Source organism: Coregonus clupeaformis, chromosome 19 (genome assembly GCF_020615455.1).
Source record: "Coregonus clupeaformis isolate EN_2021a chromosome 19, ASM2061545v1, whole genome shotgun sequence".
NCBI classification, from domain to species: domain Eukaryota; kingdom Metazoa; phylum Chordata; class Actinopteri; order Salmoniformes; family Salmonidae; genus Coregonus; species Coregonus clupeaformis.
In genome coordinates, this window is record NC_059210.1 from 22,088,803 (window position 1) to 22,112,566 (window position 23,764).

At 41.5% G+C, this 23,764-nt stretch overlaps 1 pseudogene; it reads left to right on the forward strand.

The window, feature by feature from the left end:
- The first annotated feature begins 6,389 nt into the window (after positions 1-6,389).
- LOC121531207 overlaps positions 6,390-23,764 on the forward strand; it is a 52,782-nt pseudogene continuing 35,407 nt past the window's right edge.

A 23,764-nucleotide genomic window follows, 5' to 3' on the forward strand; every position in this document is an offset into this window, starting at 1 on the left:
ATGCAGGACCAAACAGCTGTCGAAACGACATAATGCATCGAAATAAAAGGGATTACTTACAATAGTCAAAGACGCGTGTCAGACAAGGAAAACTTGACCAAACAATTGGCAAAATCAGGAAGTACAAAGGATAAAACATGTTTAAGGGAGCTGAGGCCGTGCCTGTACACAGCAGCTGAATGGGAAGCGCCACTGCTGTCACTCATGAGACGGGTAACGCAGAGCTCCGGAGCTCCGTGGGCTGAAATGGGCAGTGCCCTATGCCCAGTCGGCAATGGATATTTCCCGTTTGAGGGAATGTTGACATGTTATAGGCACAGTTCAGTACAAGTCGTGTCACGCCAAATTGCATATGTGATTGGACATATGACACTGGTTTAATTGAGTTTGGATATATGAAATGGGTTTGGTTGAGCTTGGACATATGACATACGTTTCACTCGAACAATGGGACTGAAGTAGGAGAGTGTTTGGGTGGGTATTAAAACTCAATGCCCATTGTCGAGACCAAACCATGTAAAATGTTTTTGTAGAACAGGCAAACTATGGCAGAAAACATGTATGGAACCAAAATCCCCCCTGAATAGACCATCCACTAATCATAAATGTAACTTCAATAACAAAGCCAACAGCTTGTGTGGGAAATGCAACGTGCTTACGTGACTAATGCCTGAGTATATTTAATTAATAGGCACAACTCTCTCATTAGCTTCTTTGAGCTTAAAGAAATCCTGATTGGCAGTACTTTGAATTTTCAAATCTCTATTGTATAGCAATTAAATGGTAATTCCAGCTGTCTACACTGTGTAAACAGGAAAACAGGGAGATTAGTTGTGGTGGAGTCCTGTCAATCAGATGGATCATTTTGCAGGTATCCAGGTAAATACAGAGTAAATACCAAACCCAACCTCCAGATAAAAACGTGTTCAGGGCATGTTTTTGATGAAGACCAGTAAATGAGTTCTAAAAAATTAATCTCTAAAATATAGGGCCACAGGAAACCTGGAAATATGGGTGCTAGGAGAATTGTAATCCTTATTGGGGATAGAGGTTAAAGGTCAAAGTGTATGTTTTAACATGCTCCTGGTGGTGCTATTTATGGCCCTATTATTTCTGCAACTGCTTTTCAAAGGAGGGAAATAATATTTGATATTTCAGTGGCACACATCACACACAAAGCAAGCAAATACTGGAATGGAATATCTTATAAGACACATTTTTAGACATCCTGAGACAGGAGAAAACATGTTTTATTCTCATGATAGAATTGATCCAGTGGTATTTCCCTGTTAATTATTAATTGGTTGGGTTTCTTGAACACATTGGGTTCCTGTAGTGTTTGCCAAGAGAGAAGCCCCCAACACACACACACACACACACGTATTATTAAATTAATTGGTAAACTTGGGGAATGAACAACAGGGTATCCAATCCTCACAGACATTTCTTCACATGTATTTTTGTTTTCACGCTGTGAAGCCTGAGACAAAGACAATACCCCCAGAAGATACACACACAAGCAGTGAATTGTGAAAAGACACTGCCCATTGTGCTAAGTGTGGGGGAGAGTGAGAGACAGGTAGAGAGGAAGAATGAATGATGGACAATGTCTGCAAGAGAAACAGTGCAACATTATGCTGGACCGAGAGGGGGGCTAGAGAAGACAGGTCTGGTATTGGAGATAAACTGTAGGCAGTCAGTCTACCAAAATCGAACAGTTCCTTCAATTGGAACCCCATGCAGATACTTCTCGGAGTTCCTGCTGGCATGTTTTGTTGAGTGAAAGAGACAGATGACTGTGGTTTACATATTGCAGTTCCAATGGAGCTGGTGTACAGTAACTTGGCCAAAGGCTTGGCTATCTTACCAAAAACTGGGTAAAGGCAGGTTGTGTTCTGTGCCAGACAGAATTAAACATCTTAGTTCATTGTAACGTGAACAGTGTTAGGTATTTCAACACATTATCAGGATGTCAGTGACAGGATATGTTCAAGTTTTTATACTCACATACAGTAGCAGTCAATACAAACTAAAATCTGTCAGCGTTTAGACAAAAAAAAAAAACATGTCCGGCGATCTTAAAGACTTGAAGGGTCCATATTTGCGAACATTAGAAAAAGTTTAAACTTCTGTCTCAGAATCTGCATCAGTCAATTAAAATTGTTGACGTTGTTGCACATGATAAAACGCTACATGTTAGCTTTTCCCATTAGATAATCTGGCACAATTAGCCCTATGCTAACCTGACCAGCTGGCGATTATTATTTCATGTAACAAATTCTGCATCAGCCAATCAAGGATCTTAGACTGTATATCCACCAACCAATGGCATTTCTTAAAATAGGTCAACTTGGCCACCAGAGGGATATTATAAACCTCCAAATTCAAGGTTTATGTTTGTTCCATTTTGTCTGTCACAAGAGTAGTGTGCTAATATTGCATGATGCATCCTTGACTAGGCTACTACCTACTAATGTTAGACTAAATTCAAAATGCACGTTTTCGCATTTATGACAAAATCCCACCTTTTTCCTTATCCGTTTCACACACATCCATGTGCTTTTCTGGAAAAAAGATAAAGGAGGTCTATACAACATTTAAGTTTATAGTACATCGTAAAATAACAATTTGAAAAGCCTTATGGTCTTGTCAAATAGCTGTCATGTACCTCTATTACTGTTGCTTCCAGGTGGCGTGCACCAATACTGTAAGCATATGTGACGAAGTGGATGATTATAATAATGCATATAAAATGTTGTATAGGTCTATGTAATATAGCCCATATTATAGCGACAATTATTTATGTAGCAGTAGCCTATGTGTCAGTCTGCAAGAGGGACTCCAAGAAGCTCCTTATTAAATATATTCGGAATCATTTAAAAGGTTTTGGCTGCACTTCCCTTCGCAAAAAAATATAAAATAATATGCCATTTAGCAGACGCTTTTATCCAAAGCGACTTACAGTCATGCGTGCATACAAAACACACACACACAATAAATGTAATTCTACATTTCAAAGGAAAAACAACATCCGTGTCCGCAATCTGGCTTCCTACTACTTATGTAAACTGCATCCTGTGTACTGATCATACTACTTAGAACTTACTGTTTAGAAAAAGGAATCCAGTATGCAACAAATATCAGCATACTAGGCTCATCCTACTGAAAATGCATCATCTAATTCCTGCTATTCGTTCATTTTGATACACTGCGTCCCCTCAGCTGATCATCAGCTGTTCTCAAACACGTCGGTCTCGAAAGACGATTCTCTTCCTCAATAGTGTGCAGCGAATTCTACTAAAAGAAAAGCTGAAATGAGTATGATATCTTGGCATTTAAAACATACTAAACTTTTGAAATACCCAAAATGCCTAAAGCATACTCAACTTTTTGCATACCCAAAATGCCTACTATTTAGAACACAAGTTCGGGTATTCGGACACGGCCAATATCTCACCTGGGATTTGAACTTGCCGCAAACTGCGAAAATTACAAGGAGCCAGACTCACTACACTATGAGCTATTCATCTAGTTGAATTGTTGAATGTGTTTTAGTAACTTTGATTAGCAGATGGCACTGTTTGACTTTGAACGCTTTCATGAAAAAGTGTTTAATCACGTCCAACTACGTCAACATTCGTAATTGGCTGAAGCAGCTGGTCAGGTTAGCATAGGGCTAAGTGTGCCAGATTGTTTTATGGGAACATCTAACATGTAGTGTTCTATCACGTGCAACAATGTCAACGACTTAAATTGGCTAATACAGATTTTGAGACAGAGAAAAAGTTTAAAGGGATAGTTCACCCAAATTACAAAATACATATTGGTTTCCTTACCCTGTAAGCAGTCTATGGACAATATATGACACAAATCTTGTCCCATGTGACTGTCGTCGATGTCTTTTAAAAATAGAAATCATTTTGACAGTAACCTCCAAAAAGTAATTCATAAACATTTTTAATTTCCATATGTACTAGGTAGCTAAGTATTTGTTTCTTGGGCTTCGAGAATGTGACTAATCAAAGTGCCTCAGACCTTGAAAAATAAATAACTGAACTGATTGAAAGTAAGGGGATATCGGTGAACAAATGCTGTGGTCAAGGCTACGACGGCGACAGTGCAATGAGTGGCTTACTCAGGTGTTCAAAAGCACATATCAGACCGAGAGCTGTATGCTTCTAAGGTAGTTCTTTATGAGTTTTAGGGCTCTATTCAATCTGTAAAGCTGAAGCGTTAGATTCCGCGATAGAAATGTAAGGGTCATTTCCGATTGAGCAAACATATGCAGTGTTGACCGGGAATGCAGTCTCTGCTAAAGCAGGAACATTGACTTTAAATTTAAATCACGCTGAAAAGCTGAACTTCCGCGATGCGGAATGAATAGAAACCTTAGTTTAGAAAACGGTCTCTCTTCAGAAGAGACAGTTACAGGGATAGTTAAAAACAGCTTGATTGCCATAGCAACATCAGGGAATCTGGGCAGTGGTGCTTCAAATACAGCAGTGGTGCTTCAAATACAGCAGTTGTGCAACATCTTTAATTGAGCCTCTCGCATTCTCCTTAATTGCCGGCCTTAACACATTACGGAAAGAGATTAACTGTATAGGAAGCTCTGGGACAGGTCGTCTGGATACTGGACAGCCTATAAATTGGCAGATGCAACCAGATTATCATCTTTAGCAGACAACAGTTCTTGAGGGCTCCACCAAAGAAAGCGGTTTGCGATTTGTTCATACTGGTGAACCAGCATTAGAGTTGTGTGGTTGCAATATCAACAGTCCCTTATCTCTGATATACTGTATCTTGGCATAGATCATTCAAGACTACGTTTAAATTGGGTGCAGCTCAATGGGCATATAATGCACAATGTCTCAGGAAAGACTGTCTGGGTTGTCAATACTCAGTATAGAAAACAGTTGGGCCTGCAACCTGGACCTACAGGCTGTGGTGAAAACATTTGCACACAAAAATACAAGGTGATGCAGTGGCATACTGTAGCTACTATAGGCCTCCACATAGAAAAAAAAAGAAAGAGACAAGCACAGACACATAGATACTTTTTTCTAATAGAAAGAAAGAGAACAAGTGACACAGAGATACTTTATTCTAATAGAAAGAAAGAGAACAAGAGACACAGATATACTTTATTCTAATAGAAAGAAAGAGAACAAGAGACACAGAGAGAGAAGCAACAAGGAGGACTTCAAAAGACCAGGGGAGGCTCTCAAGTTGGATTTAATTTAATTTACCTTGATTGCATTCCATTTGTGTAGGCTATTAGCCAGACAAAACTTGCTGAGTTCAACAATAAATAGTAGCTAAATTTAACCTCAAGCTGACTGCTTTTTTCCTCATTGTTAGGCTATTTGATGTGTAATTTTTATTAGAAAGTTTATAAATAGCAGATAAATACTGTATACTCACTCCTGAGTGGCGCAGTGGTCTAAGGCACTGCATCGCAGTGCTAACTGTGCCACTAGAGATCCTGGTTCGAATCCAGGCTCTGTCGCAGCCGGCCGCGACCGGGAGACTCATGGGCGGCGCACAATTGGCCCAGTGTCGTCCAGGGTAGGGGAGGGAATGGCCGGCAGGGATGTAGCTCAGTTGATAGAGCATGGCGTTTGCAACGCCAGGGTTGTGGGTTCGATTCCCACGGGGGGCCAGTATAAAAAAATAATATATATATGTATTCACTAACTGTAAGTCGCTCTGGATAAGAGCGTCTGCTAAATGATGTAAATGTATACAGCTACAGATAGTAGGCTACACTGCATAATGAAACAATCCATAGGCTTAGGGCTGTTGCGGTGACCCTATTACCACCACACCGGCAGTCATGAGCCATGACTGCAGTAAAACTCCACTTGACCATTAAGTCACGGTTCTCTCCTCTTATGCACTCTGGACATGCTTTTGTACAGTGGAGGCTGGTGGGAGGAGCTAGAGGAGGACGGGCTCATTGTAATGGCTGGAATGGAATAAATGGAACGTAGTCAACCATGGTTTCCATATGTTTGATCTGTTTGATACCGTTCCATTAATACCATTCCAGCCATTACAATGAGCCCGTCCTCCTATAGCTCCTCCCACCAGCCTCCACTGCTTTGGTAGTACCCAACTTGCTAATGACCATCAGGTCCTAATGGCCTGGTACTCAGGGCTCTATTGTCCCTCTAACCACGCTGACATTGATGCAAATGTAATCGAAAATCACATCAAACACTTAACATCAAAACAGTATCATGCTTTTTAAACTCACCTCACTGTGATGATCAAGAGTTCAACAGAGTGTAAAACATGCATAGGCTTATGAGCCCAAGCCCGAAAAAAACCTGAATTAAAATTATGATTGTGCCATTATACAATACATAGCTTACTGCATATTACGCATGGCAGAAAAACATAAAACCGGCTTGTCGGGCTCCCATGCCGCAGCCAGCTCGTCGGGCTCCCATGCCCCAGCCCTCTCGTCGGGCTCCCATGCCCCAGCCGGCTCGACGGGCTCCCATGCCCCAGCCGGCTCGATGGGTTCTCATGCCCCAGCCGGATCGACAGGTTCCCTAGCCTCAGCAGAAACGATTGGCCCGCTCCTGGTCCCTGGGCCCGTCCCTCTGGTCGGCGTCCTGTGGCTGGAGTCGCACATCAGGGAGGGGGTACTGTCACGCATACTCCCTCTCTGGCGTTTCAAATAACCGAAGGTATTCTGAAATAAAGGGAAAAAGACCATTCTTGAACAAGGGTGAGTGTCACATATACTCCCTCTCCGGCGTTCGAGATCGCCAGTCTTCTCATTATTAAACACACCTGTCACCTTCGTTACGCGCACCTGCGCCTCATGAGACTCACCTGGACTCCATCACCTTCCTGATTACCTTCCCTATATATATCACTCCCTTTGGTTCCTTCCCTAGGCGTTATTGATTCTGTTCCTGTGTTTCATGTCTGTACGCTACTTGTGTTTCATTTATCATTAAAGTCATTCCCAGTACTTGCTTCCCGACTCCCAGCGTACACATTCTTACTAATCTGCTAGAGAACCAGTTCTGATTTAAGTATTACTTTTGTATGACTGAAGCCTTTAGTGAGAGGTCTAATGCTTTAATATTGAATCATTTCTGCCCTCAGAATTCATATTCATTATATAAATAGGCCTGTTTAATTTTGTCTGGCTTGCCGTTCCAAATAAAATTGAATATTTTTTCCTCATATCATTTAAAAAACAAGTCGCTAGGTGTAGGCAAGGCCAAATGTATTTGTGTGACAGAAATTTAACACAAACAATATCATACATAATTACTAATATCATTCTTATGTTGTCTTTTCTTTCTAAGGTCCTGTGGAAAAACATAAAAAATCTACTTAAAGAAGACAAATGCTGTTACTCGTAGGGAGTGTTTGAAGACTGGTAAGACCAGAGACAGATGAACTGGGGGACTTGTTGACCGGGATCATAATAGCTAGTGTAGTATATGATGAATGGTGGCAATTATTGCTGTCAACAAAAGGAGTCTGCTCATACTGAACATTGATCATAAGGTTTATTCAGACCACAAGCTTCAGCATGAGTTTACAGACACGCGTGGTCCGGAGAGCAGTGGCGTCCAATTCTAATGTCTGCTCTGTCCTATCTTCTTCGTTCACCCCTATTTATAACCAATGCAACAAGATGGGCTCCCTCTTCTGGCCAGTTTACAATACACTTCCTGTCTATTATATGTTACATTATACTAACCATTGTCTTGTGATACTAACATAACCAACATTCCATTTCGTCATGAAAAACATTTAACAAAGGCATAATCTTCAGATACGACATTCCCCCCTTTTCGAGACGAAATAAACGTCTCGAAAACAAACAGAATAAGATTATGACTATTAACCATTTATCTCCTTGAGTATCTTTAACATTAAACCAAACACCTTCTCCTCTAGAGTGTAAATACCTTTCTATGAAATACCTGTTTATGAAGTGTGAATACATTACTATGACATATGAAGAAATCTCTATGGAGTGTAAGAGCGAAAAACTGTCCAGCAGCCATCCATCCATATCAATCAAGACAGTAAAATTCTCTCACGGTCCCTCTGCCCCAGGCAACCACCGTCGGTACTCCAGATAACCTCATTAACCATGTAAATGCATTTGAAACTATGATGTAATTAAATACACATGTAAACAAAATCCTATCCATAAATATCCATTGTACGGCTGGTCAACCCATCGAATCGTACAATGAATCTCTCCCTTCCTAGACCTTCTCTGTCCCTAAACATTCACCGAAATAAACAAAAGCATCTAAGATCCTCATCTGCATTCAATAACATCAAACATCATTCTACTAAAATCAATACCTAAGAATATGACACAATTATGTATTACACATCAAATATGTCTATATTTCATTGCAGACACTGGAATGTAGTCCACTACACTTCATCTCCCTGTAGTGTCCTCTTCCAATGGACTTGTTGATGATGGAATCAGCCACACCCTCCTTGTTTCATCTCCTCCCTTCATATTGTCTTTGTTTGAGTATTCCAATCTCCACATGTTCTCCCAAATGCTTCTGGAATGACAAGAAAATAAACGACCAAACAGTATCCTTTGCAAAACAACCACTTTCAAATTAAACCTCCATTTCACCTAAGAATTTAAAAAATGATACATAAATGATGCATGAATCACATTAACCTATCCCCCCCTTGATTCATAAATCATACTAAAATCATACAAAAAAAAAAAAAAATGTTTTCCTTGAAACAATAAAAATAAAATGATCAAATAATCAAAAAGGATATTTATCCATTCAGTAGTCCATCTAGACCCCCTCGTCCGTCTTCGTCCAGATCCGGAACAGTCAACACCGGCATCATTCTCCAACCTATTTCAATCTCATAGCTTCCTCAAAAGTCAGTAACATATTACACCTTGCTATCAAAGCTGTCATTAACCCATCACTGCCCCTACTGGCCTAATTGATCTTGCAACCAAATCCTTTCAAATGCATCCCTTATAATGCATCTATAACCCCAGTGATATTATCTGAACTATCTGGACTCAAAGTATAACTAATATTTATCAATATTATCTTCCCAAATGTTACACCATACCATGAATGAAGTCCCCCCTTCTCCCTTAAACTTATTCTTCAATGATAGGCTTGAAGACTATGACCTGTAACCATGTCTCTTTTCACCCCATTTTCAACCCTAGCTTCAGATTTCTGTATTGGTACCACTCCTCTTTTAATGGTAAAAACCTCATATGGAAGCTTAAACGTTGACCTGTAACAACATCCTATCCCCCATAGGGTAAGAATATACTCTATCATCACAAACCTACCAAATATCTCTAAAATTCCCATAGTCACATTGTCAGTCAAAAGCTAATATTTTAACCATCAAAGTCCTAAGTAACATATTATTTGTCATTACTACCCTTAAGGTCATACTTATCCTAAGTAATCCTATAACATCCCAATCTGATCTTCCCATAAACACACCCCTTACCTCATATGTTTTATTAGAATAACAACAACTTTTATCCTCACTGGTTCACCTGAATACTTCAGGTTTCCACTGTTACCTGACTTTACTTTCCATCTAACAATTCCCATAGGATAATTCATTTACCCAAGAACACTTAAACCCTACTGTTCTGACAACTACATTATTTTATCTGTCAATGACTGTTGCCGATACCACAGTCATGACAAAGCATAACCCCTGACCCACACCTGCCAGAGGCCGCGCGACCGTCTAACACGTCTTGGGCTGGCATCCCCAACAGACATCAACCCTCAAGATTCCTCACTGACTCTTACCGAATGAGTTAATCTATCTCTAATTTTCACAACAGAGGAACGAGCAGCACTGATCAGATGCCCCCCTCTGTCATCAAAATCAAAAGACCCCATCCTGCAGCTTCCATGATGAATCTCTCTTCTCCATTTCAGATTAACCTATATTGCTCTCTACTACTATCTGCTCTACTTTTTAACCCTATTCGTAGTAACCTAAACCCCTGAGTCTCTCTTGCTGCCTCCTTTAATTTCAGAAAAGTTGTTGTCATCCTTCCTACATTTGCTATTACCATCGTATCATTAATCCCTTCCCAAAGTTACCATTAACGTTGTTGATTTAGTTGATGAATTAAAACCCTTAATTCCCTCTAGTGGGAAACTACCAACATCCTATTCGATTATTCCCTATTGGAGTGACTACTGTAATAAACTTATCCTTAACTCCCTCAATGACTGTGGAGGCTACAACAGACCTCAACTCTTCCATTATAAGCATCACTTTATGAATTACATAGCCCTTTACCCAATAATTCCCAACCAAAACAAATTCTAATGCTTGCACTAGATAAGTACACATATTCTCCCTGACCTTTCTCTGTAACATTACACAACATAAGTGAACAGTCACTCCTAACCCTCTTCTAAACTATACCTCCTTTTACTCCTGGTCCTGATAACAACACTTATTCTCCATAATTATCTCTCCATATGGGAGAAACGTCCCCATCCTAAACCCTAATAAGTGTTTTCCCCTAAAATTGGTGCTGTATTGGTTCCCTTATAATCAAATGCAATATATTTATGACTTTAATACCTATCAATGTTGAAAGAGTTAAATTGCTTCTCTCTGTTGTTCTAATAGACTGAAGTGTTAATGTCCTTATTTACTCCTAGTTTCCCCCAGTTTTCCCCTAAAACTTTGAACTCTTTCCTTGTACTTCCATCCATCACCACTAGTGTCACTTTTTCCCCAAATCTCAGTCCTATCTCTAAATCCCTGACTTTCAAACTTTTGATTACACAAAGTACACCTATAATGACCTTGATCTCCTGCTGGAAACTGTAAATATAGATACTCAATCACCCTCAAATCATTCAGCAACACATACTTTCTCAATGCATCTGCTCCTAATCGATTTAAACTCCTACCATATCTCCCCACTAAACTTTAAAATGTCCTTCCTCACTGTTCTCTCTCTGTCTTACTACTAACTTTGAAACTTAGCTTACTGTCTCAGAGTTCCTTCACCCCTAGTTCTCCTAACTTATTTTAATCTAATCTTTTCTCTCATAACATTTAAAACCTTTTCCCCTGATTTATTGACAAAATTCCTTCCCCACCAATTTTTAGAATACGTGATTGGGAATTCCCCACCTGCTCCTGACTCCTTTACACAGACTTGGCAAAACCGACTAAACACCTTTTTAGCCTAACCTCAAATCTCTTAGTGTAAGAATATAACCCAAAATAACAGTCACCCCTATTAAGTTTTCAGACAGATTGTCTTAGACAGTCTAGTGTACATCTTATTGTACAATTCAATTCTCTTCCCAACACTGCAATAACAGTATCTTCTAATATTAGTATGTCTATTTTGATTAACTGTTTTACTACCTCAAATCCCTATCCTAATTCGTTATCAATTAGTGATATGTTTAACCTCTTTAGGCTGAACCCAGATACGTTTTTCCCCTATTCACTATCACTTCTAATGGTCGGTTGTTTTTACTTCAATTGTTGGCTATTTTCTCTTCTTCTCTAATCGATGCTATCAGCTGATACCCCCCTTCTGGATATTCTAGGCACTCTAGAATATTTAGTGTTCACCTGGAGAACAGGTGATCTTGAATTGCCCCTGTATCTTCCTTAAAAATGTTCTCTTGTTTCCTCCTGACTTGTTGCTGTGGATAAGGAACATCTGGTACCCCCCTTTGGCTGGTACAATTGCATTTGATATTGTTCAGTTGAAGCTGTGACAGTGATTGTTGATTTGGTTCACTCTGATTCTTCATACTTTTCTTCTTCTCCACCACCAGTTATAAGTTGTATTTGATTGAGTTTTCTTCGTCCAGTTCTTCTCGTTGTGGACCTATCAGTATTCTTCAACAGGTTATCTTCTAAGTTCTGTTCTTGAAATATCATCTTCCATCATCTTCTTACTTCTCTTCTGTGCCAGTCCTTGTAGGACAAACTCCTCTTGAAAATAAAGCACCTTTAATCTCCAAATCTTCATCGCTTTCTTCATCTTCAACTTCCATCAGAGATCAAATCTCTAGTATCCATTTCTTCTTTCCTCTCTTGCCACTTCCCTCTGATCACAGAGTCATATCCACCCATGCATAACCTCTTCATCATCACTCATCTTCTTTAACTTCCCCTTCTCCTTCACATTCCAGACATCTCCTATTGTTGGGATCCTTTTCTTCATCATCTTCTCTTCTCTTCATCTTCATCTTTCTGAACCTCCTTCTCTTCGTTTCCAGACATGTCGGTTCTTCTTACTTCTGGAGTTTTGAATTCATCTTCATCGTTGTTTCTGCTGGTACCCTATCTATTATTAATCTATATTTCTGATGCAATAATCACTCCTGAATGATTATTGTAAGCTGAGAATAAACCTCCCTAAGCTCTACTTTTTAAACCTATCTTCTCGCTGACATATTTTATCAATTTCTGTTTGAGAATGAAGGGCAACTTTTGTTTCACTTGCCGGATACCCTAGCAACACTTTAGTTAAAGGATTACCACTATGCACTATATCAACCCGTGTAATGACTTTCATAGTCCTGATATCTTTTTCCCCATTGTAACAACATTGTATATTCCTTTATTGTGAACTATCTTATTTTAAATTATATAGCCTATGTAGGCTTCCCCCCTGTAATTCTTAATATAACCTAAACAACTCCAAATAAATCCAAATAAGTCAATTAAAAAATCATGAATAATTAAAACCAATTTTTATTCCTATCTCCTATGTCCCCAATTTATCCATTAGTGTTGACTATATTACCACAACCCATCAAATGCAAGTAAATTAGTCAACTTCAAAGCAATCCCAAAAACAAAGCCTCTAACCCTTCAATAAATGATACACAGAACATCCAAAATGCAATTTTTTAATTAAATAGTATTTGCCAAGCCTATGCAAAATCGTCATAAACTCACATATCTTGTAACAGTAACCTGTTTGATGATTTGATCCCTCCACCGCGTCACGTGATCACTTCCTGTATCTCCTCACTCCCCTCTCTCCTGTCTCTCATGACAAGGGACAAAGACACAGAAACAGCTTTTAATAGTTAATGCCATCACTGAGTGTTTCCAACCATTCAATATTCGTTCGTTCTACATTCACTCTAAAACTTTAACTCAGGACTAATTATAGATCGCCCAAAAACATTTTGATTTTAATCCGTCATTTAATTATTTAATTCACTCTATTATAATCCGCCACCATATATTTAATTTATAAATTCAATAGGTCCCAAAACAAGTTTCATCTTAACCCACCGCTGTAAACTTCTAAGATTCGTGTTAAAATCTCTTTATGCGTATTTGTTCCGTCGCCTGTGTTCCTCTGTCTCCCCCTGCAGTTTAACCAATGTGTTGTTTTACAGAATCCCACGCATGCGCAAATATCATTTTAACCTCATGCTTGAGTTGCAGCATCCCATCGTGATGCCGTCTAGTGCCAGTAAAACAAAACGTTCCCTAATCTCGTGCCATAAACTCCAACTCCCCCGTTCTGTAGTGTAATGTCGCAAAATTAAACACATGCCCAAATATCATTCCTCACTACACTTTCACCGTGAAAGGAAGATTCTCTACTCTCTCTCTCCAAACAGAATACCAGTCCAGCTGTAATTCCCCATTTCCCCCTTATAGTCAAACAACATTTAACAGCGCTCACAAAACATATAACCTGACTTACAAACACATAAACAAGTTTAAGAGACTTTCACCCGTCGTAACGGAATCTCTAAGGATACGTTAACATGTAGCACACAACACAATTAGCCTGTAGCATTAGCATTTAGCTTAGCCTAAGGTACACTATAGCATGATTCACACTTTAGCCTTACAACGATTAGCCTTAGCAACGAGGCACCACGTGACCTGAAACAATCAAGCATTAGCCACGAGGCACCACGTGGCCAAAACAATCCAGCCTTAGCCTCTAGCTAACTGCGGCCTAATACACAATCCCACATCCTGCGCTTCCCCTTAACATATAACCATAACCATATCCTTGCACATAGTTACCAATGAAATATAACTTAATCATTTTCCCTCTACTAAATCCTCATTGTCTATAGTTACCAATGAAATATAACTCCATCATTGTCCAACGTTACCAATGAAATAACCCCATCATTGTCTATAGTTACCAATGCAATATAACTCCATCATTGTCCAACGTTACCAATGAAATAACCCCATCATTGTCTATAGTTACCAATGCAATATAACTCCATCATTGTCCAACGTTACCAATGAAATAACCCCATCATTGTCTATAGTTACCAATGCAATATAACTCTCTACCGTTCCGTTTGCTCTAAATTTGTCATCTCCCATAGTTACCAATGAAATATAAATGTATGCTCTAAATCCTCATTGCCATCCGTTACCAATGAAATATAAACTTATCACTCTAAATTATCATTGTCTATAGTTACCAATGAAATAACATTTTAGCAGACTCCAGTCGACCAGCAACAACGCCACCCGAAACACGGTCGTACGGGTACACTCCTCCAATGTACATAAGCAGTAACAAAACCAACAACTTAGCTGTATCTAGTCGGGTCATGACTCCAGACCAAAGTCAGCCTGAGTTAGCCTGGCGACTCCAAATGCAGCAAAGAAGGATTGCATCATCCCTCCTGGTAAGCTCGCCATTATGTAGTATATGATGAATGGTGGCAATTATTGCTGTCAACAAAAGGAGTCTGCTCATACTGAACATTGATCATAAGGTTTATTCAGACCACAAGCTTCAGCATGAGTTTACAGACACGCGTGGTCCGGAGAGCAGTGGCGTCCAATTCTAATGTCTGCTCTGTCCTATCTTCTTCGTTCACCCCTATTTATAACCAATGCAACAAGATGGGCTCCCTCTTCTGGCCAGTTTACAATACACTTCCTGTCTATTATATGTTACATTATACTAACCATTGTCTTGTGATACTAACATAACCAACATTCCATTTCGTCATGAAAAACATTTAACAAAGGCATAATCTTCAGATACGACACTAGCAAACCCGTGGAAGGTATCCCTGATGGCCGTTTGGACAGTTCAGATGGGGGACTGTTCTGATCCTCATTTGGTAGGACACATTCATTCAACATGTGCCATCCCCGGACTGCAGGGAATATGTAATGTTGTCAGTCATCTCTTGCACTCCCATAATAAAAATGATGTAATGAACTCAACTCTTGAAGAGATAATGTTCTCTAATGCAGCAATGTAATCATTTTCAAGAGGCAGATGATCACCATAGCTTGGAGGGGATAAGACAGGAGGAAGGTCAGCCCGCTACATCTGCAGCAGCCAAGAGGGAAGATTGTATAACTAAGCCAGGCCAGAGGATAAAGACAAAAATGCTGAGCATTCATGAGAAACTGGACATGGAATTTCATGAGCGCAAACTAATGTATTTAAAAGAAGAGCATGATTTGAAGATGCAAATCCTTCATGTTGAGTTGGCTATGAAGGAGGAGGAGAGAAACATGAAGCAGCAGCAGTACCAATGTTCTTCTCGATCCAGTACCAGTTCGGGGTCCCGATATTTCCATTTGTGAATTAAAAACCTTTTTGTTACCAATCCACGGCTATTATTTGCTTCAATCACTTGGGCGGCAGGTAGCTTAGTGGCTAAGAGCGTTGTGCCAGTAACCGAAAGGCCGCTGGTTCTAATCCCCGAGCCGACTAGGTGAAAAATCTGTTGATGTGCCCTTGAGCAAAGCACTTAACCCTAATTGCTCCTGTAAGTCGCTCTGGATAAGAGCGTCTGCTAAATGACATAAAAATAAATAAATAAAAATAGCTATCTTTGTTGTGAGAAGTGCTGCATAGCAAAAGCCTCTGCAGCCTTGTCCATTTCTGTCATTGTCTGCCTCAACCATGGGAACATCTGGGTCATCCTCATCTCCATGTGAGGATCTGGGCAGCCATGGTGATTGTGAAGCACTGCTGTTGCAATTATGAAAATGCAGCATCTTCTTGGTTGAAAGCGCAATGTGTTTCTGAGACACTGGAAACGACTCTTCCAAACATGCGCTCCACTACACCTCTGGTGTGGATATGAGCTTGGTTGTACCGTTCTTGCTCAGGTTCTATTGTATGAAACATTTATGCAGTCACTAACTGTAAGTCGCTCTGGATAAGAGCGTCTGCTAAATGACTAAAATGTAAATGTAATTGTATGATGATAGAGGGTGAACAAGAAGTTGGTCTGTTTATACCCACTGTCACCAAGTATGATTCCACTATGTTGTCCTCCTTCAAGCTGAGCAGACAAAGAGGAGTTTGGGAAAATCACCTTTCCAACGTGCAACAATGTTGGAGAACTGCATATTGGGAGTGCACACACTTTGTACATTTATTGAGAAGCAGTTTTTAAGATTCCTGTACTCCTCAGTATCTGCTGTAGAGGGACACTTGATGGGAATATGACATCCATATATACAGTGCATTCGGAAAGTATTCAGACCCCTTGACTTTTTTCCACATTTTGTTATGTTACAGCCTTATTCTAAAATTGATTAAATAATTTCCCCCCCTCATCAATCTACACACAATCCCCCATAATGACAAAGCGAAAACAGGTTTTTAGAAATTGTTGCAAATGTATACCAAAACCCCCCCGGAAATATTACATTTACATAAGTATTCAGACTCAGTACTTTGTTAATAAGGTTCGGACCCTTTTTTTAAATTTTCGCCTAAAATGATTGAGTTTTTGAATGAAGAGATGGAGATAAAACAGTCCAGTTTGAGTGTTTTTTGCAGCTCGTTCCAGTCGCTAGCTGCAGGGATGTGTGTGCATTGGGGACCTTTAACAGAATGTGACTGGCAGAACGGGCATTGTATGTTGAGGATGAGGGCTGCAGTAGGAATCTCAGTTAATCAGTACTTACAGTGGGGAGAACAAGTATTTGATACACTGCCGATTTTGCAGGTTTTCCTACTTACAAAGCTAGTAGAGGTCTGTAATTTTTATCATAGGTACACTTCAACTGTGAGAGACGGAATCTAAAACAAAAATCCAGAAAATCACATTGTATGATTTTTAAGTAATTAATTTGCATTTTATTGCATGACATAAGTATTTGATCACCTACCAACCAGTAAGAATTCCGGCTCTCACAGACCTGTTAGTTTTTCTTTAAGAAGCCCTCCTGTTCTCCACTCATTACCTGTATTAACTGCACCTGTTTGAACTCGTTACCTGTATAAAAGACACCTGTCCACACACTCAATCAAACAGACTCCAACCTCTCCACAATGGCCAAGACCAGAGAGCTGTGTAAGGACATCAGGGATACAATTGTAGACCTGCACAAGGCTGGGATGGGCTACAGGACAATAGGCAAGCAGCTTGGTGAGAAGGCAACAACTGTTGGCGTAATTATTAGAAAATGGAAGAAGTTCAAGATGACGGTCAATCACCCTCGGTCTGGGGCTCCATGCAAGATCTCACCTCGTGGGGCATCAATGATCATGAGGAAGGTGAGGGATCAGCCCAGAACTACACGGCAGGACCTGGTCAATGACTTGAAGAGAGCTGGGACCACAGTCTCAAAGAAAGCCATTAGTAACACACTACGCCGTCATGGATTACATTTACATTTACATTTTAGTCATTTAGCAGACGCTCTTATCCAGAGCGACTTACAGTTAGTGAATACAATTTTTTCTTTTATTTTTTTATACTGGCCCCCCGTGGGAATCGAACCCACAACCCTGGCGTTGCAAACGCCATGCTCTATCAACTGAGCTACATCCCTGCCGGCCATTCCCTCCCCTACCCTGGACGACGCTGGGCCAATTGTGCGCCGCCAATCCTGCAGCGCACGCAAGGTCCCCCTGCTCAAGCCAGCGCATGTCCAGGCCCGTCTGATGTTTGCCAATGACCATCTGGATGATCCAGAGGAGGAATGGAAGAAGGTCATGTGGTCTGATGAGACAAAAATAGACCTTTTTGGTCTAAACTCCACTCGCCGTGTTTGGAGGAAGAAGAAGGATGAGTACAACCCCAAGAACACCATCCCAACTGTGAAGCATGGAGGTGGAAACATCATTCTTTGGGGATGCTTTTCTGCAAAGGGGACAGGACGACTGCACCGTATTGAGGGGAGGATGGATGGGGCCATGTATCGCGAGATCTTGGCCAACAACCTACTTCCCTCAGTAAGAGCATTGAAGATGGGTCGTGGCTGGGTCTTCCAGCATGACAACGACCCAAAACACACAGCCAGGGCAACTAAGGAGTGGCTCCGTAAGAAGCATCTCAAGGTCCTGGAGTGGCCTAGCCAGTCTCCAGACCTGAACCCAATAGAAAATCTTTGGAGGGAGCTGAAAGTCCGTATTGCCCAGCGACAGCCCCAAAACCTGAAGAATCTGGAGAAGGTCTGTATGGAGGAGTGGGCCAAAATCCCTGCTGCAGTGTGTGCAAACCTGGTCAAGACCTACAGGAAACGTATGATCTCTGTAATTGCAAACAAAGGTTTCTGTACCAAATATTAAGTTCTGCTTTTCTGATGTATCAAATACTTATGTCATGCAATAAAACGCAAATTCATTACTTAAAAATCATACAATGTGATTTTCTGGATATTTGTTTTAGAGTCCGTCTCTCACAGTTGAAGTGTACCTATGATAAAAATGACAGACCTCTACATGCTTTGTAAGTAGGAAAACCTGCAAAATCGGCAGTGTATCAAATACTTGTTCTCCCCACTGTATAGGGAAGGAGGGATGGGCCTTCCCCGAAGAGAGTCAGATGAACGGATCAAGCAAACAAATGTCAGCTGTCACGGAAATTGATTTCATCAAAATCATTCTGTGGGTTGCTCCTGTCTATAACTGCCCTTATGTCTGGCCTTGGTGGTGCTCTTTGATCATAATTTAAATAGTCCAGGTAATCAATTTTCCTCCATTGCCAACGTCAACCTGGGGGCCAGCATTCATTAATCTGAAGTTAAACCTGCCTCTGGCCAGGTTTAATTTAAGCCTTTACTTAGATCTAGATTAGCTCTAATCGTCCTTCTGGAAATCAGACTGTCCAGTTGAAAAGTGTAATTTTGTCTAGGATTAGGCTTAATCTGTGTCCGCGAAACCGACCCCTAAAGACCTGCATCACTATACTGAGAGCTTTGCCATTTCTAAAAGGACGTATTTGGGTGTTCATGTTTTTTGTTCATGTTTTTTCATACTACACAACGAGGATGAGGAAGTGATTTGCTGTTTGGGGTAAGTTTCTAAAAAACAAGTGAAATCACAAAAAAGGTGTCCGGACACTTCTATAACATTCCATTTATATCAAAAATAGAGATTTGTTTGTCAAAAAACATAACGCCTCCTTTAAACAAAATATATAAACATTTGTATTACAAAAACTGTTGTGAAACAACTGTTGCAAGGAGTTTAGGAAGTGTTGTAATTTCAATGTTTTGCTAATGTTGTCTACACACAAAGCTGGCTGGAACGGGCAATTTTTGTCTAGTGGATTTTTATTCCTTCATTACTACTGATATGTGATTGAGGTAGAAATATGTATGATTTGCAGGTAGAACTGTATAACCTTTAAATGCTTCCAGTGTTTCAGTCTTTTAATCACAGACTGTTTTCACACATGGCTTTGTTTGGCGGCACCTTTACTGGGCCTTTAAAAGTAGTAACTCTTTGAACGTAATGGGAAAGTTCAGCGAAATAATGTATTCAGATATTTGTTTCCTTACCTCGTATGAGGTCTATGGACTGCTCTTAATCTCTCATGGATAGATTCTGAGCGTAAACCAAATAATCTGTCTTGATAGGATGGAATGCGTACGATAAGGAGCAGCAGTAGTTCCGGTCTTTGTATTTTCGTCACTGATTATTTGGATTTACCAGGATTGGGCAAAGGCGGTGCTTAAACTTCGACTGCTTTGTACGTGTAGTGAAATGAGCGGAATGGGGGTGGGGGGCTTTGGCTGAGAGTATGGGGCTGCAGGTACCCTGGCGGGTAGGAGCATTGGGCCAGTAACCGAAAGGTTGCTGGATCGAATCCCCGACCTGACAAAGTTAAAATCTGTCGCTCTGCCCCTGAGCAAGGCAGTTAACCCACTGTTCACCGGGACGTCGATTAAGGCAGTCCCCTGCACCTCTCTGATTCAGAGGGGTTGGGTTAAATGCGGAAGACACATTTCACTTGAAGGCATTCAGTCGTACAATTGACTAGGGATCCCCCTTTCCCCTGTGGACAACTGCAAAAGTGTTGCTACAGCTCAATAACATTGCTGCCCTGAATTTAGCTGGTGCTATCAACAAAGCTCAGTGGGAGAAAATTTCAGTTGAAAGATTACTTTCTGAAGGACAATGCCATGTTGACTTACAAACTTTTACATGTGAATTCTTAAAGAGATTAATGGAGCAAGGCTTAAGAGGGTGTGAACGATGCTGAATAGGCATTAACAAAGCAAGTGTGAAAATGTTCTAGCAAGTGTGAAAATCTCAGCAAACTCTTTCAAGGACTTTTCTCCAACTTGTCTCCAAGTGGTTTTACAAGTTTATCATCTTTCAAAGCAGCATAATGTTTACTCCAACTACAGTTTATGATATACCATTTTGAAGCTCTGGGTCTCTATGTAGTCTGAAAAAAACATAGTCCGAGAGCATCTGGTCGTCGCGGTGGTGGCACAGGGCTACTAATTTCTCCTGTGTGGAGATTTTCTCTTTTCTCCCTCTCACTTGTCCATCTACATAAACAGCGCCGGAGAAGATGGCTGCCGTTTTACAGCCCTCTAACCAATTGTACTATTATGTGTGTTTTTCCGCGTTATTTGTAATTTATTTTGTACATAATGTTTATGCCATCGTCTCTTATAACCAAAAAGAGCTTCTGGATATCAGGACAGCGATTACTCACCTCGCATTGGACGAAGACTTTTTCTTCAACGAGTCGGACGCGAAGGATATTCTACAGACACCCGGCAAGGCCCAGATCCCCGTCATTCGCCTGAGGAAGAGACGGAGATATCGTGGACGTAGGTCGGGGTGCCTTGTAAGGATCCGACGGCGAGCGAGTAAACTGCCTCTCCCATCAATACTATTAGCCAACGTTCAATCTTTTGAGAATAAAATTGACGATTTAAGATTACGGTTATCCTACCAACGGGACATTAAAAACTGTAATATCTTATGTTTCACGGAGTCGTGGCTGAACGACAACAATGATACCATTCAGCTAGCAGGCTACACGCTACATCGGCAGGACAGAACGGCTGGCTCCGGTAAGACAAAGGGTGGCGGTCTCTGTATATTTGTAAACAACAGCTGGTGTACAAAATCAAATACTAAGGAAGTCTCGAGGTTTTGCTCGCCTGAGGTAGAGTATCTTATGATAAGCTGTAGACCACACTATTTACCAAGAGAGTTTTCAGCTATATTTTTCATAGCTGTCTATTTACCACCACAAACCAATGCTGGCATTAAGATTGCACTGAATGAGTTGTACAAGGCCATTAATCAACAGGAAAACGCTCATCCAGATGCAGCGCTCCTAGTGGCCGGGGACTTTAATGCAGGGAAACTTAAATCCGTTCTACCTAATTTCTACCAGCATGTCAAATGTGCAACCAGAGGGAAAAAAACTCTAGACCACCTTTACTCCACACACAGAGACGCATACAAAGCTCTCCCTCGCCCTCCATTTGGCAAATCTGACCATAACTCTATCCTCCTGATTCCTGCTTATAAGCAAAAACTGAAGCAGGAAGCACCAGTGATTCGGTTAATAAAAAAGTGGTCAGATGACGCAGATGCCAAGCTACAGGACTGTTTTGCTAGCACAGACTGGAACATGTTCCGGGGATTCTTCAGACAGCATTGAGGAGTACACCACATCAGTCACTGGCTTCATCAATAAGTGCATCGATGATGTCGTCCCCACAGTGACCGTACGTACATACCCCAACCAGAAGCCATGGATTACAGGCAACATCCGCACTGAGCTAAAGGGTAGAGCTGCCGCTTTCAAGGAACGGGACTCTAACCCGGAAGCTTATAAGAAATCCCGCTATGACCTCCGACGAACCATCAAACAGGCAAAGAGTCAATACAGGTCTAAGATTGAATCATACTACACTGGCTCTGACGCTCGTCGGATGTGGCAGGGCTTGAAAACTATTACAGACTACAAAGGGAAGCACAGCCGCGAGCTGCCCAGTGACACAAGCCTACCAGACGAGCTAAACCACTTCTATGCTCGCTTCGAGGCAAGCAACACTGAAGCATGCATGAGAGCACCAGCTGTTCCGGACGACTATGTGATCACGCTCTCCGTAGCCGATGTGAGTAAGACTTTTAAGCAAGTCAACATTCACAAGGCCGCTGGGCCAGACGGATTACCAGGGCGTGTACTCCGAGCATGTGCTGACCAACTGGCAAGTGTCTTCACTGACATTTTCAACATGTCCCTGACCGAGTCTGTAATACCAACATGTTTCAAGCAGACCACCATAGTCCCCGTGCCCAAGAACTCTAAGATAACCTGCCTAAATGACTACCGACCCGTGGCACTGACGTCTGTAGCCATGAAGTGCTTTGAAAGACTGGTCATGGCTCACATCAACAGCATAATCCCAGAAACCCTAGACCCACTCCAATTTGCATACCGCCCCAACAGATCCACAGATGATGCAATCTCTATCGCACTCCACACTGCCCTTTCCCACCTGGACAAGAGGAACACCTACGTGAGAATGCTATTCATTGACTACAGCTCAGCATTCAACACCATAGTGCCCTCTAAGCTCATCACTAAGCTAAGGATCCTGGGACTAAACACCTCCCTCTGCAACTGGATCCTGGACTTCCTGACGGGCCGCCCCCAGGTGGTAAGGGTAGGTAACAACACATCTGCCACACTGATCCTCAACACGGGGGCCCCCTCAGGGGTGCGTGCTCAGTCCCCCTCCTGTACTCTCTGTTCACCCATGACTGCATGGCCAGGCACGACTCCAACACCATCATTAAGTTTGCCGACGACACAACAGTGGTAGGCCTGATCACCGACAACGATGAGACAGCCTATAGGGAGGAGGTCAGAGATCTGGCCGTGTGGTGCCAGGACAACAACCTCTCCCTCAACGTGACCAAGACAAAGGAGATGATTGTGGACTACAGGAAAAAAAAGAGGACTGAGCACGCCCCCATTCTCATCGACGGGGCTGTAGTGGAACAGGTTGAGAGCTTCAAGTTCCTTGGTGTCCACATCACCAACGAACTATCATGGTCCAAGCACACCAAGACAGTCGTGAAGAGGGCACGACAAAGCCTATTCCCCCTCAGGAGACTAAAAAGATTTGGCATGGGTCCTCAGATCCTCAAAAAATTCTACAGCTGCACCATCGAGAGCATCCTGACTGGTTGCATCACCGCCTGGTATGGCAACTGCTTGGCCTCTGACCGCAAGGCACTACAGAGGGTAGTGCGTACGGCCCAGTACATCACTGGGGCAAAGCTCCCTGCCATCCAAGACCTCTATACCAGGCGGTGTCAGAGGAAGGCCCTCAAAATTGTCAAAGACTCCAGCCACCCTAGTCATAGACTGTTCTCTCTGCTACCGCACGGCAAGCGGTACCGGAGTGCCAAGTCTAGGTCCAAAAGACTTCTCAACAGCTTCTACCCACAAGCCATAAGACTCCTGAACAGCTAATCATGGCTACCCGGACTATTTGCACTGCC